This window comes from Ranitomeya imitator, chromosome 4 (assembly GCF_032444005.1).
Source record: "Ranitomeya imitator isolate aRanImi1 chromosome 4, aRanImi1.pri, whole genome shotgun sequence".
In the NCBI taxonomy this organism is placed as follows: Eukaryota; Metazoa; Chordata; class Amphibia; order Anura; family Dendrobatidae; genus Ranitomeya; species Ranitomeya imitator.
This window is the reverse complement of record NC_091285.1, coordinates 508,283,280-508,298,631: the sequence shown is the minus strand read 5'-3', so window position 1 is coordinate 508,298,631 and position 15,352 is coordinate 508,283,280. Positions and strand designations below refer to the sequence as shown.

The following is a 15,352-nucleotide window of genomic DNA, read 5'->3' as shown; positions in this document are numbered from 1 at the left end:
TTGGTGAATTTGAAAGCGCAGGGTTAAAATTTCACCTCACAACATAGCCTATGACGCTCTCGGGGTCCAGACGTGTGACTGTGCAAAATTTTGTGGCTGTAGCTGCGACGCCTCCAACACTGTTCCTTTCACTTTTTCCCCATTATGTAGATAGGGGCAAAATTGTTTGGTGAATTGGAAAGCACGGGGTTAAAATTTCACCTCACAACATAGCCTATGACGCTCTCGGGGTCCAGACGTGTGACTGTGCAAAATTTTGTGGCTGTAGCTGCGACGGTGCAGATGCCAATCCCGGACACACACACACACACACACACACACACACACACACACACACACACACACACACACACACACACACACACACACACACACACACACACACACACACACACACACATTCAGCTTTATATATTAGATAGAGTGTTACTGATGAGCAAGAATAAGTAAACTGATACTATGTGTGTAATATATATATATACGGTGTGCTGTCTCCAATTTATATATGTATATATATATATATATATATATTTATATATATATATATATATATATACTGCTCAAAAAAATTAAGGGAACACTAAAATAATACATCCTAGATCTGAGTGAATTAAATATTCTCATTGAATACTTTGTTCTGCACAAGGTTGAATGTGCTGACAACAAAATCACACAAAAATCATCAATGGAAATCAAATTCACTAACCACTGGTGGCCTGGATTTGGAACGATGCTCAAAATCTAAGTGGAAAATCTAATTACAGGCTGATCCAACTTCAGTGGAAATGCCTCAAAACAAGGAAATGATGCTCAGTAGTGTGTGTGGACTAAAGCATCTGCCAACTTCTGGACAGTCTGTGGTGCAACGTGACGTTGGTGAATGGTGCAAGACATGATGTCCCAGATGTGTTCAATCGGATTCAGGTCTGAGGAACAGGTGGGCCAGTCCATAGCTTCAATTCCTTCATCTTGCAGGAACTGCTGACACACTCCAGCCACATGAGGCTGGCATTGTTCTGCATTAGGAGGAACCAGGGCCAACCTCACCAGCATATGGTCTCACAAGGGGTCTGATGATCCCAACTCGGTACGTCGGGCTCTCAGACCATCCTCATGGAGTCAGTTTCTAACCGTTTGTGCAGACACATGCACATTTGTGGCCGGCTGGAGGTCATTTTGCAGGGCTCTGGCAGTGCTCCTCCTGTTCCTCCTTGCACAAAGGCTGAGGTAGCGGCCCTGCTGCTGGGTTGTTGCCCTCCTACGTCCCCCTCCGCGTCTCCTGGTGTACTGGCCTGTCTCCTGGTAGTGCCTCCAGCCTCTTGACACTACTCTGACAGACACAGCTAACCTTCTTGCCACAGCTCGCATTGATATGTCATCCTGGTAAAGTTGCACTACCTGAGCCACTTGTGTGGGCTGTAGAGTCCGTCTCATATATACAGTACAGACCAAAAGTTTGGAGATACCTTCTCAGTTAAAGATTTTTCTGTATTTTCATGACTATGAAAATTGTAAATTCACACCGAAGGCATCAGAACTATGAATGAACACATGTGGTATTATGTACTTAACAAAAAAGTGTGAAACAACTGAAAATATGTCTTATATTCTATGTTCTTCAAAGCAACCACCTTTTGCTTTGATGACTGCTTTGCACACTCTTGGCATTCTCTTGATGAGCTTCAAGAGGATGTCACCGGAAATGGTCTTCCAACAATTTTGAAGTAGTTCCCAGAGATGTTTGGGGTCATTGTCCTGTTGAAAAATAAATGATGGTCCAACTAAATGCAAACCGGATGGAATAGCATGCCGCTGCAAGATGCTGTGGTAGCCATGCTGGTTCAGTATGCCTTCAATTTTGAAGAAATCCCCAACGGTGTCACCAGCACAGCACCGTCACACCTTCTCCTCCATGCTTCACGGTGGTAACCAAGCATGTAGAGTTCATCCGTTCACCTTTTCTGCGTCGTACAAAGACATGGTGGTTGGAACCAAAGATCTCAAATTTGGACTCATCAGACCAAAGCACAGATTTCCACTGGTCTAATGTCCATTACTTGTGTTCTTTAGCCCAAACAAGTCTATTCTGCTTGTTGCCTTGCCTGTCCTTAGCAGTGGTTTCTGATGAATCCAAATTTGAGATCTTTGGTTCCAACCACCGTGTCTTTCTGCGACGCAGAAAAGGTGAATTGATGGACTCTACATGCCTGGTTCCCCACCATGGAGGAGGAGGTGTGGCGGTGCTCTGCTGGTCACACTGTTGGGGATTTATTCAAAATTGAAGGCATACGGAACCAGCATGGCTACCACAGCATCTTGCAGCGGCCTGCTATTCCATCCGGTTTGCATTTAGTTGGACCATCATTTATTTTTCAACAGGACAATGACCCCAAGCACAGCTCCAGGCTGTGTAAGGGCTATCTGACCAAGAAGGCGAGTGATGGGGTGCTACGCCAGATGACCTGGCCTCCACAGTCACCAGACCTGAACCCAATCGGAATGGTTTGGGGTGAGCTGGACAGCAGAGTGAAGGCAAAAGGGCCAACAAGTGCTAAGCATCTCTGGGAACTCCTTCAAGATTGTTGGAAGACCATTCTCGGTGACTACCTCTTGAAGCTCATCAAGAGAATGCCAAGAGTGTGCAAAGCAGTCATCAAAGCAAAAGGTGGCTACTTTGAAGAACCTAGAATATAAGACATAATTTCAGTTGTTTCACACTTTTTTGGTAAGTATATAATTAATTCATAATTTTGATGCCTTCAGTGTGAATGTACAATTTTCATAGTCATGAAAATACAGAAAAATCTTTAAATGAGAAGGTGTGTCCAAACTTTGGTCTGTACTGTGTGTGTGTGTGTGTGTGTGTGTATATATATATATATATATATATATATATATATATATATACACACATACACACATACACACACACACAGTACAGACCGAAGTTTGGACACACCTCATTTAAAGATTTAGATATATATATATATATACATACACACACACACACACACACACACACACACACACACACACACACACACACACACACACACACACACACACTTGTGCTCAAATGTTTACAGTCATGGCCAAAAGTATTGACACCCCTGCAATTCTGTCAGATAATACTAATTTTTTTCCTGACAATGATTGCAAACACAAATTATTTGGTATTCTTATCTTCATTTAATTTGTCTTAAACACAAAAGAGAATGAAGCAAAAAGCAAAACATTGATCATTTCACACAAAACTCCAAAAATGGGCCAGACAAAAGTATTGGCACCCTCAGCCTAATACTTGGTTGCACAATCTTTAGCCAAAATAACTGCGACCAACCACTTCCAGTAACCATCAATGAGTTTCTTACAATGCTCTGCTCGAATTTTAGACCATTCTTCTTTGGCAAACTGCTCCAGGTCCCTGATATTTGAAGGGTGCCTTCTCCAAACTGCCATTTTTAGATATCTCCACAGGTGTTCTATGGGATTCAGGTCTGGACTCATTGCTGGCCACTTTAGAAGTCTCCAGTGCTCCTCTTAAACCATGTTCTAGTATTTTTTGAAGTGTGTTTTGGGTCATTGTCCTGCTGGAAGACCCATGACCTTTGAGGGAGACCCAGCTTTCCTACACTGGGCCCTACATTATGCTGCAAAATTTGTTGGTAGTCTTCAGACTTCATAATGCCATGCACACGGTCAAGCAGTCCAGTGCCAGAGGCAGCAAAGCAACCCCAAAACATCAGGGAACCTCCGCCATGTTTGACTGTAGGGACCGTGTTCTTTTCTTTGAATGCCTCATTTTTTCTCCTTTAAACTCTATGTTGATGCCTTTGCCCAAAAAGCTCTACTTTTGTCTCATCTGACCAGAGAACATTCTTCCAAAACGTTTTAGGCTTTTTTCAGGTAAGTTTTGGCAAACTCCAGCCTGGCTTTTTTATGTCTCGGGGTAAGAAGTGGGGTCTTCCTGGGTCTCCTTCCATACAGTCCCTTTTCATTCAGATGCCGACGGATAGTACGGGTTTACACGGTTGTACCCTCGGACTGCAGAGCAGCTTGAAATTGTTTGGATGTTAGTCGAGGTTCTTTATCCATCATCCGCACAATCTTGCGTTGAAATCTGTTGTCAATTTTTCTTTTCCGTCCACATCTAGGGAGGTTAGCCACAGTGCCGTGGGCTTTAAACTTCTTGATGACACTGCGCACGGTAGATACAGGGACATTCATGTCTTTGGAGATGGACTTGTAGCCTTGAGATTGCTCATGCTTCCTCACAATTTGGTTTCTCAAGTCCTCAGTCAGTTCTTTGGTCTTCTTTCTTTTCTCCATGCTCAATGTGGTACACACAAGGACACAGGACAGAGGTTGAGTCAACTTTATTCCATGTCAACTGGCTGCAAGTGTGATTTAGTTATTGCCAATTCCTGTTAGGTGCCACAGGTAAGTTACAGGTGCTGTTAATTACACAAATTAGAGAAGCATCACATGATTTTTCGAACAGTGCCAATACTTTTGTCCACCCCCTTTTTTATGTTTGGTGTGGAATTATATCCAATTTGGCTTTAGGACAATTCTTTTTGTGTTTTTTCATTTAAGACAAATGAAGATAATAATAACAAAGAATTTGTGTTTGCAATCATTTTCAGGAAGAAAATGAGTATTGTCTGACAGAATTGCAGGGGTGTCAATACTTTTGGCCATGACTGTACATACCCTGACAGAATTTTTGCTTTCTTGGCCTTTTTTCAGGGAATATGTATATAATAGCAAAACTTTTCCTACACTCTTGGTTAGTGGTTGGGTGAAGCCATTTATTGTCTTGTTGTACTTGGATTTGTGTTTTGGATCGCTGTTATGTTGGAACGTCCAAGTCGACCTGTCATTGACTACAGAAGAACAAAGTGAAGGTTCTGGAGTGGCCATCTCAGTCTCCTGACCTCTATCATTGAGCCACTCTGGGGAGATCTCAAGCGTGCAGTTCATGCTACACACAGGAATTTACAGGAACTGGAGGCATTTTGCCAAGAAGAATGGGCAGCTTTGCCTTCTGAGAAAATAAAGGACTAGGGTATGTGAACTGTTGATAAGGGTCATTTGGATGTTTTGGGTTGTCATTGGCTAGACACCGAGGTATACACGGAACACTGTCTCTTTAAACCCATGCTTAGTTTATTGAGGCTGCATAAACCAAGCAAGGGAAAATAAACACGGCCCTATGGGCAAAGCAGCAAATCAAAAAAAAAAAAAGAACAAGAAAACATTGTCCTTTTTCTAGCTGGGTTCAACTCGCTCACGGGTACAATGTCCACGGTGCAGGTCCATAACATGCCAGACAGGCACAAACACTTTCCTGGAGTGATGCAGGGAGAGGGTTGAAGGAGCTTACCACGCTAAGAATGTGTAGCTGGAAATTTGGCCTGGGGTTCATCCTGTGGGGGCCGTTTCCACTGGTGATCACAGGAAGGTAGACGAAAAATGGGGAAAGATTCCGGCACAACCATCCAGGGATAAAACCATCTCTGGATGGTTGTGCCTTAATCTTTCCCCATTATTTGTCTACTTAGCTGGAGTGTTTCCTCTCCAGGTACGCTACACCCTGCTGTCCAGCAAAGCCCGCCACTTAAAGGGAATCTGTCACCTCCAAAATCGTATATGAGCTGCAGCCATCGGCATCAGGGGCTTATCTACAGCATTCTGTAATGCTGTAGATAAGCCCCCGATCTAACCTGAAAGATGAGAAATAAAGGTTATATTATACTCACCCAGGGGCGGTTCTGCTGCTGTCCGGGTCCGATGGGCGTCACGGTCTGGTGCAGCGCCTCCTATCTTCATAAGATGACGTCCTCTTCTTGTCTTCTTGCCGCTGCTTCGGCGCAGGCGTTCTTTGTCTGTCCTGTTGAGGGCAGAGCAAAGTACTGTAGTGCGCAGGCGCCGGGCCTCTCTGACCTTTCCCGATGCCTGCGCACTGCAGTACTTTGCTCTGCCCTCAACAGGGCAGACAAAGTACGCCTGTGCCGGAGACTTGGCAAGAAGACAAGAAGAGGACGTATGAAGATAGGAGGCGCCGGACCACAGCGGGGCCGCCCCTGGGTGAATATAATATAAACTTTATTTCTCATCTTTCAGGTTACATTGGGGGCTTATCTACAGCATTACAGAATGCTGTAGATAAGCCCCTGATGCTGGTGGCCGCAGCTCATATACGATTTTGGGGGTGACAGAGTCCCTTTAAACCCCAGACAATGTGACTCCTATCCATCATGTGCCTGACCACATGATTGTGACATCACACAGGTCCTGTCAGTACACGGTGGTGCAGGTGGAGATAAGGTGGGCACCCTCCCACCCACTCTATGGATGCCCACATGAAACCAGCCCATGTACGAAACTTTAACCTAACCCTCACAACACTTAGTGTGCTGGAGGAAAATACTCTGGTTTCACATCACTGCCGCCATTAAGCGCAGTGAACCGTATCGCCCCTCCATTACTTTACCAGTGACATTGTCGCTATATATATATATATATATATATATATATATATATATATATATATATATATATATATATATATATACATACACATATATATATATATATATATATATATATATTTAGTTGCATCATATTGTATGTGCAGTGCAAGCTTTCATTTGTACTGATAGTAGTCGTGTGATGATTTTGTGGTGTAATTGTCAGTATTCATCTTGGTGTGCTTGGTAATAGATCTCCGTAGTCGGAGGTAAATTTAGTTTAGTTGAACAGACAGGTCTGTGTTTTACATCATTCTGTGCTGCAGCAGGACAGGTCATGTTGACATTTGCTGCCTGTAGCTGTAGTTTAACAATCAAGTGAAAGTAAAAAAAAAAAATCTCATTGTTTTTCCTAAGTGAAAAGTATCCAGTAATTTTGTTGAGCTATCTGAACTTGATCCCTTTGTGGTTGAAAAGCTTAAGTCTTTAATCCAGGCATAAAGCAGCCGTGGTATATGAAGTGGCAGCAGCTTAATACAAGAGTTTATAGAGTAGAATATTGAATTGTAAATATTATAGTGATTCACATGATTTGAAAATGACGGAAAAATAACTGGACCACACAGCCACTTACACGCACTGAAATAGCGTTTATTTAGAGTTTATTTTAATGAAAGGACGACTGTCTACAAGTTGCATTTTCCTGAACCAAATCAGGGCATCCCAAGATAGCCTCCACTGTAATAGCAATATGCGTCCATCATGAACTACACTGTGTACAGAATTATTAGGCAAGTTGTATTTTAGAGGATAATTTTTATTATTGATCAACAACTATGTAAAATCAACCCAAAAGACTCATAAGTATCAAAGTTTAATATTTTTGGAAGTTGGATTTTTTTATTTTTATATTTGGCTATCTTAGGAGGATATCTGTTTGTGCAGGTAACTATTACTGTGCAGAATTATTAGGCAACTTAATAAAAACCAAATATATTCCCATCTCACTTGTTTATTTTCATCAGGTAAACCAATATAACTGCACAAAATTTAGAAATAAACATTTCTGGCATGCAAAAACAAACCCCCCAAAATTACTGACCAATATAGCCACCTTTCTTTATGATGACACTCAACAGCCTTCCATCCATAGATTCTGTCAGTTGCTTGATCTGTTTACGATCAACATTGCGTGCAGCAGCCACCTCAGCCTCCCAGACACTGTTCCGAGAGGTGGACTGTTTTCCCTCCCTGTAGATCTCACATTTTATGAGGGACCACAGGTTCTCTATGGGGTTCAGATCAGGTGAACAAGGGGGCCATGTCATTATTTTTTCTTCTTTGACACCTTTACTGGCCAGCCACGCTGTGGAGTAGTTGGAGGCATGTGATGGATCATTGTCCTGCATAAAAATCATGTTTTTTTTTTGAACGATACCGATTTCTTCCTGTACCACTGCTTGAAGAAGTTGTCTTCCAGAAACTGGAAGTAGGTCTGGGAGTTTAGCTTCACTCCATCCTCTGCCTGAAAAGGTCCCACAAGTTCATCTTTGATGATACCAACCCATACCAGTACCCCACCTCCACCTTGCTGGCGTCTGAGTCGGAGTGGAGCTCTCTGCCCTTTACTGATCCAGCTTCTGGCCCATCAAGAGTGACTCACATTTCATTAGTCCATAAAACCTTAGAAAAGTCAGTCTTAAGATATTTCTTGGCCCAGTCTTGATGTTTTATCTTATGTTTCTTGTTCAAAGGTAGTCGTTCTTCAGCCTTCCTTACTTTGGCCGTGTCCCTGAGTATTGCACACCTTGTGCTTTTTGTTACTCCAGTAACGTTGCATCTCTGAAATATGGCAAAGCTGGTGGCAAATGGCATCTTGGCAGCTCCATGCTTGATTTTCCTCAATTCATGGGCAGTTATTTTGTGCCTTTTTTACCCAACACGCTTCTTGTGACCCTGTTAGCTATTTGCCATGAAACGCTTGATTGTTTGGTGATCACGCTTCAAAAGTTTGGGAATTTCAAGACTGTTGCATCTCTCTGCAAGACCTCTCACAATTTTGGACTTTTCAGAGCCCGTCAAATCTCTTCTGACCCATTTTGCCAAAGGAAAGAACGTTTCCTAATAATTAAGCACACCTTATTTAGGGTTTTGATGTCATTGTACAACACCCATCCTCATTACAGAGATGCACATCACCTAACTTAATTGGCAGTTTGCTCTCAAGCCTGAACAGCTTGGAGTAGGACAACATGTAGAAAAAGTATCATGTGATCAAAATACAACTTGCCTAATAATTCTGCACACAGTGTATTTACTTTCCTTTCCAATTTACAAAATTTGTTTTTATCAAATTCCGTTTTTCACTGATTCAGAGGTTACCCAAACAGTGTTTTATATTGTTGGGATATCCTTACTGAAAGATCTTAACTAAAAAGTTTCAAGAATAGAAAGGTAAACAAATGGTAAAATAGTAACATAGTTTGTAAGGATAAAAATAGATATGAGTGTTTCCAGTTCAGTACTTTCGGAATTAAACTAGTGTCATCCTTCCAAATATGCCTACTAAGGGGATACCCAGGATTTTGTAAATGGGGGGGAGGGCTCATGAGAAACAAAACTTTATAGTAAACGTGCACACAGATCATGCCACATGTACAAATCATAACTAGTGATGAGTGAGTGTACTCATTGCTCGGGTGGTCTAGTTTTCGTTGCCGCAGCTTCATGATTCACAACTGCTAGACAGCTTGATTACATGTGAGGGTTCCCTAGCAACCAGGCAATCCCCACATGTACTCAAGCTGGCTAGCAGCCGTAAATCATGCAGCTGCGGCAAAGAAAACTAAATCTCCGAACACTAACAAATACTCGGAGATCACCCGAGCCACGAGTACACTCGCTCATCACTAATCATAACACATATGTGTACATAAAATGACACATTTTTACATATTCCGACAGACTGGGCTAAGCACAGCAGTACATAACTGTTCCAGCCAGCGGTGATGTGTAGAAGCTTTCCCCTGCGCCTCTCTTATCACTTGTCACTAGAGAATGCAGACGGCAGGCAGTATTAACCCCTTAGCGACCGCCGATACGCCTTTTAACGGCGGCCGCTAAGGGTACTTAAACCACAGCGCCGTTAATTAACGGCGCTGTGGAAAAAGTGAATAGCGCCCCCCAGAGTCGGATTGTCTCCGGGGCCTCGGCTGCCGGGGGTAGCCGAGACCCCAGAGAACATGTTTCAGGGGTTTTTTAACCGACCCCGCATTTGCGATCGCCGGTAATTAACCGTTTACCGGCGATCGCAAAAAAAACCGCGATCTTTTTAATTTCTCTGTCCTCCGATGTGATCGCACATCGGAGGACAGAGAAAAGGGGTCCCAGGTAGCCCCCCCAATACTCACCTATCTCCCCCGATGCTCCTCGTGTCTCCCGGTGGGCGCCGCCATCTTCAAAATGGCGGGCGCATGCGCAGTGCGCCCGCCGGCCGGCACCGGGAGAATCTTTGGGGTCTCGGCTGCCAGGGGTAGCCGAGACCCCAAAGAACATGATCGGGGTCGGTTTTACCGACCCCTGTTTTGCGATCGCCGGTAATTAACCGTTTACCGGCGATCGCAAAAAAAACGTGATCTCTTTTTAATTTCTCTGTCCTCCGATGTGATCGCACATCGGAGGACAGAGAAAAGGGGTCCCAGGTAGCCCCCCCAATACTCACCTATCTCCCCGATGCTCCTCGTGTCTCCCGGTGGGCGCCGCCATCTTCAAAATGGCGGGCGCATGCGCAGTGCGCCCGCCGGCCGGCACCGGGAGAATCTTTGGGGTCTCGGCTGCCAGGGGTAGCCGAGACCCCAAAGAACATGATCGGGGTCGGTTTTACCGACCCCTGTTTTGCGATCGCCGGTAATTAACTGTTTACCGGCGACCGCAAAAAAAAAAAAAAAAAAAAGCAAAGTGTAATTCTCTGTCCTCTGATGTGATCGCACATCAGAGGACAGAGAAATAGGGGGATTCGGGGACCCTAGCATACTCACCTGTGTCCCTGGGTCCTCCTGCTGCTCCTCCTGGCTGCCAGGGAAAAGAAAATGGCGGGCGCATGCGCAGTGCGCTCGCCATCTGTCTCCATCTGCTGGCCGGCAGGAGAACAGCAGTTGGGGCTAAAATTAGGGTTAGGGGTAGGGTTGGGGTTGGGGCTAGGGTTAGGGGTAGGGCTAGGGTTAGGGGTAGGGTTAGGGTTAGGGCTAAATTTAGGGTTAGGCTTCTTTCACACTTACGTCGGTACGGGGCCGTCGCAATGCGTCGGCCCGACATACCGACGCACGTTGTGAAAATTGTGCACAACGTGGGCAGCGGATGTAGTTTTTCAACGCAGCCGCTGCCTAATCTGTCCTGGGGAGGAGGGGGCGGAGTTACGGCAACGCATGTGCGGTCAGAAATGGCGGATGCGACGTACTTTTTTGTACGTCGCATTCGCCATTTCTGACCGCGTTTCTGACCGTGTCTGACGTTTCATTGGACTTTTTTTGTGCCGACGGTCCTCCAAAACACAACTGATCCAGTGCACGACGGACGCGACGTGTGGCCATCCGTAACGATCCGTCGGCAATACAAGTCTATGGGCAAAAAACGCATCCTGCGGGCACATTTGCAGGATCCGTTTCTTGTCCAAAACTACGGATTGCGACGGATGCCAAACGACGCAAGTGTGAAAGTAGCCTTAGGGCTAGTGTTAGGGTTGGGGCTAAAGTTAGGGCTAGGGTTGGGGCTAAAGTTAGGGTTAGAGTTGGGATTAGGGTTTGGGTTAGGGTTGGCATTAGGGTTACGCTTGGGATTAGGGTTAGGTTTGGGATTAGGGTTAAGGTTAGGGTTGTGATTAGGGGTGTATTGGGATTAGGGTTAGGTTTGAGGTTAGGGTTGAGATTAGGATTAGGGGTGTGTTGGATTTAGGGTTTTGATTAGGGTTATGGTTAGGGTTGACATTAGGGTTGTTTTGGGGTAAGGGTTGTGATTATCGTTAGAGTTAGTGATTAGGATTATGGATCAGGTTGGGATTAGGGTTAGGGGTGTGTTGGAGTTGGGTTGGAGCTAGAATTGGGGGGTTTCCACTGTTTAGGTACATCAGGGGGTCTCCAAACACGACAGCCAATTTTGCGCTCAAAAAGTCAAATGGTGCTCTGCCGTGCGCCCAAACTGTGGGTTACCCCCACATATGGGGCATCAGCGTACTCGGGATAAATTGGACAACAACTTCTGGGGTCCAATTTCTCTTGTTACCCTTGTGAAAATAAAAACTTGGGGGATACAATATCTTTTTTGTGAAAAAAAATATTTTTTATTTTCACGACTCTGCATTCTAAACTTCTGTGAAGCACTTGGGCATTCAAAGTTCTCACCACATATCTAGATAAGTTCCATGGGGGGTCTAGTTTCCAAAATAGGGTCACTTGTGGGGGATTTCTACTGTTTAGGCACATCAGGGGCTCTCCAAACGCGACATGGCGTCCGATCTTAATTCCAGCCAATTCTACATTGAAAAAGTAAAACGGCACTCTTTCTCTTCCAAGCTCTGCGGTGCGCCCAAACAGTGGTTTACCCCCACATATTGGGTATCGACGTACTCAGGAGAAATTGCACAACAACTTTTGTGGTCTAATTTCTCCTGTTACCCCTGTGAAAATAAGAATTTGTGGGTGAAAAGATCATTTTTGTGTAAACAAAAGCGATTTTTTATTTTCACGGCTCTACGTTATAAACTTCTGTGAAGCACTTGGGGGTTCAAAGTGCTCACCACACATCTAGATAAGTTCCTTAAGGGGTCTAGTTTCCAAAATGGTGTCAGTTGTGGAGAGTTTCCACTGTTTAGGCACATCAGGGGCTCTCTAAACGTAACATGGCGTCCCATCTCAATTCCAGCCAATTCTGCATTGAAAAAGTCAAACGGCGCTCCTTCACTTCTAAGTTCTGCGGTGCGTCCAAAAAGTGGTTTACCCCCACATATGGGGTATTGGCGTATTCAGGAGAAATTGCATAACAAAATTTATGGTTACATTTCTGTTTTTACACATGTGAAAATAAAAAAAATGGTTCTGAATTAAGATGTTTGCAAAAGAAAGTTAAATGTTCATTTTTTCCTTCCACATTGTTTCAGTTCCTGTGAAGCACGTAAAGGGTTAATAAAGTTCTTGAATGTGGTTTTGAGAACCTTGAGGGGTGTAGTTTTTAGAATGGTGTCACACTTCATTATTTTCTATCATATAGACCCCTCAAAATGACTTCAAATTTGATGTGGTCCCTAAAAAAAAATGGTGTTGTAAAAATGAGAAATTGCTGGTCAACTTTTAACCCTTATAACTCCCTAACAAAAAAAATTTTTGTTTCCAACATTGTGCTGATGTAAAGTAGACATGTGGGAAATGTTATTTATTAACTATTTTTCGTGACATATCTCTCTGATTTAAGGGCATAAAAATACAAAGTTTGAAAATTGCAAAATTTTAAAAATGTTCGCCATATCTCCGTTTTTTTCATAAATAATCGCAAGTAATATCGAAGAAATGTTACCACTAACATGAAGTACAATATGTCACGAAAAAACAATCTCAGAATCAGCGGGATCCGTTGAAGCGTTCCAGAGTTATAACCTCATAAAGTGACAGTGGTCAGAATTGCAAAAATTGGCTCGGTCATTAAGTACCAAATTGGCTCTCTCACTAAGGGGTTAAATCCCATTTACATGGGCTAACAGTTGACATCCTAATCATCAACTTGTATAAAGATAAACAGTTGGATGGAATATTTGTGCAGAATGAAAATCATTATTCTTGACAGCACATTGCCCTGTGGAAAGAAAGTATGTGCTGCCCACAACATGCATATATTTTACAGGAACAGAATGATCATGTTTAAGGTATTTGTAAATACCTTCTAATAAAGGTAACCCTAAAACAATTATAATGTCTCCGAACAAATTGAGGTGACCTGTGTGAACTGGTTGTTAAATGAAGAATCAATTTGCATATAGTTTATCAGCGCTTGTTTCTGGAAATGGGTGTTTTACATAAAGTTAGTCAACACAACAGACAGTGATAAGCCAGTAGGAGTTCCCAAGACCTGAATCCAATAAAGCATATCTGGGACATTGTTTCCTTCCATCCACCAATGCCACGTTGCACCGCAGACTGTCCAGAAGTTAACTGAAGCTTTTATCCATGTCTGGGAGGAGATCCCTCTGGAGAACATCCGCCGCCTCATCAGGACCGTGCCTACTCATTGTGGGGAGGTCGTACAGGCACGTGGAGGCCACACATGCTACTGAGCATCATTTCCTTGTCTTGAGGCATTTCCACTGAAGTTGAATCAGCCTGTAATTTTATTTTCCACTTTGATTTTGAGTATCATTCCAAATCCAGACCTTCATGGGATATTACCGTAATTTTGACTTGCATTGATCATTTTTATGTTTTATTGTTTTCAACACATTCCTCTATGTAATAAATAAAGATTTGTAAATGGAATATTTCATTCAGTGATATCTAGGATGTCAGATTTTAGTGTTCCCTTTATTTTTTTGAGCAGTCTACACATAATTAACTTTTCTTACAGTTAATTTGAGTGCTTTAATATTTAATGTTTTTTGTACTAAACAAAATACCTTCTTGTAAGCTTTCATGACTAAGGCTTTTGACCCTTTAGACTTACAAATATTTCCTAATCGACATCAGGACAACTACACTCACCTCTGGTGGGTGATCATGTGTGATGCCATGGTGGTTGCCTCAGAGAATCTACCATTTATCTCAGAGATACTGGTCTATTATTTGAATATATGACACATTCTTCAAATAAGTAATAAATGTTGGTTGTGAAAAAAAACCTTTAAAAATTTTTGCTAAGAAATTGTTCTTTTGTTTAACGCACCATTCCAGCTTTTTTTTTTTTTTTTTTTATTCTACTCCACTTCTGGCGGCTTCACCTTTTACCGACTCTGCTCTGATCCTGCAACCCCATCTTGTGCCCGTAACTTCCGACTGGCTGGAAGTCAGAAGTTACGTCACAAGAGCTCAAAGCAAGCCTACGAGAGCCAGAATGAGGCTGTCATAGAGATGTATTGAACAGTGACCTCCAGCGTGCTCTGTGACACCCTGGAGGTGCAGACAGGTCACTTTTCACTGGAGCAACGCTGGAAAATGATGAATCCTGCAGCGGCAGGCGAGTATGAGACAGGAGGCAGAGGAATTACATTTAGGCTATGTTCACACGTTGCGGATTGGGGTGCAGAATTTTCCACACAAAATCCGCATCTCCAGGTAGAAACCACAGGTGCGGATTTTCAGCGGATTTTGTGCGCTTTTGATGCGGAATTAATGCGGATTTTTTGTGGATTTTCTGCGGTTTTTACCCCTGCGGATTTCTATAATGGAAGGGTGCAGAAACACTGCAGTTCCGCACAAAAGAAGTGACATGCACTTCTTTTCAATCCGCAGCGGATTCAGTGCTGATTTTTCCGCACCATTAGCACAGCTCTTTTTTTTCCCCTATTGATTTACATGGTACTGTAAATGACTGCGGAACTGCAGCATTTCTGCGCGGAAAAATCCGCTGCGGATCCGCACAAATTCTGCATCGTGTGCACACAGCCTTAAGGCACAACTCCAGCGGTGCAATTTAAAAAAAACAAAAATGATGGAGTGGTGCTTTAAATGGGTATTAGGTGAACTATATGAATTAATTCCTAGACAAATACGTTGAGAGGAAAGAGCAGCTGTGTAGACAAGGGGCCATTGCATCACTAAGGGTATGTGCACACGTCAGGTTTTTTGTGCAGAATTTTCCTGAGATTTTCCTGAGGAGAAATTGGCACCACTCCCAGGAAAACC

At 43.3% G+C, this 15,352-nt stretch overlaps 1 protein-coding gene across 2 annotated transcripts in view; it reads left to right on the top strand.

Annotated features, from left to right (window-relative positions):
• The window catches only part of ATP8B4 (ATPase phospholipid transporting 8B4 (putative)), a 372,592-nt gene that overhangs the window by 147,922 nt on the left and 209,318 nt on the right, over window positions 1-15,352 (top strand). The window lies entirely within an intron of this gene.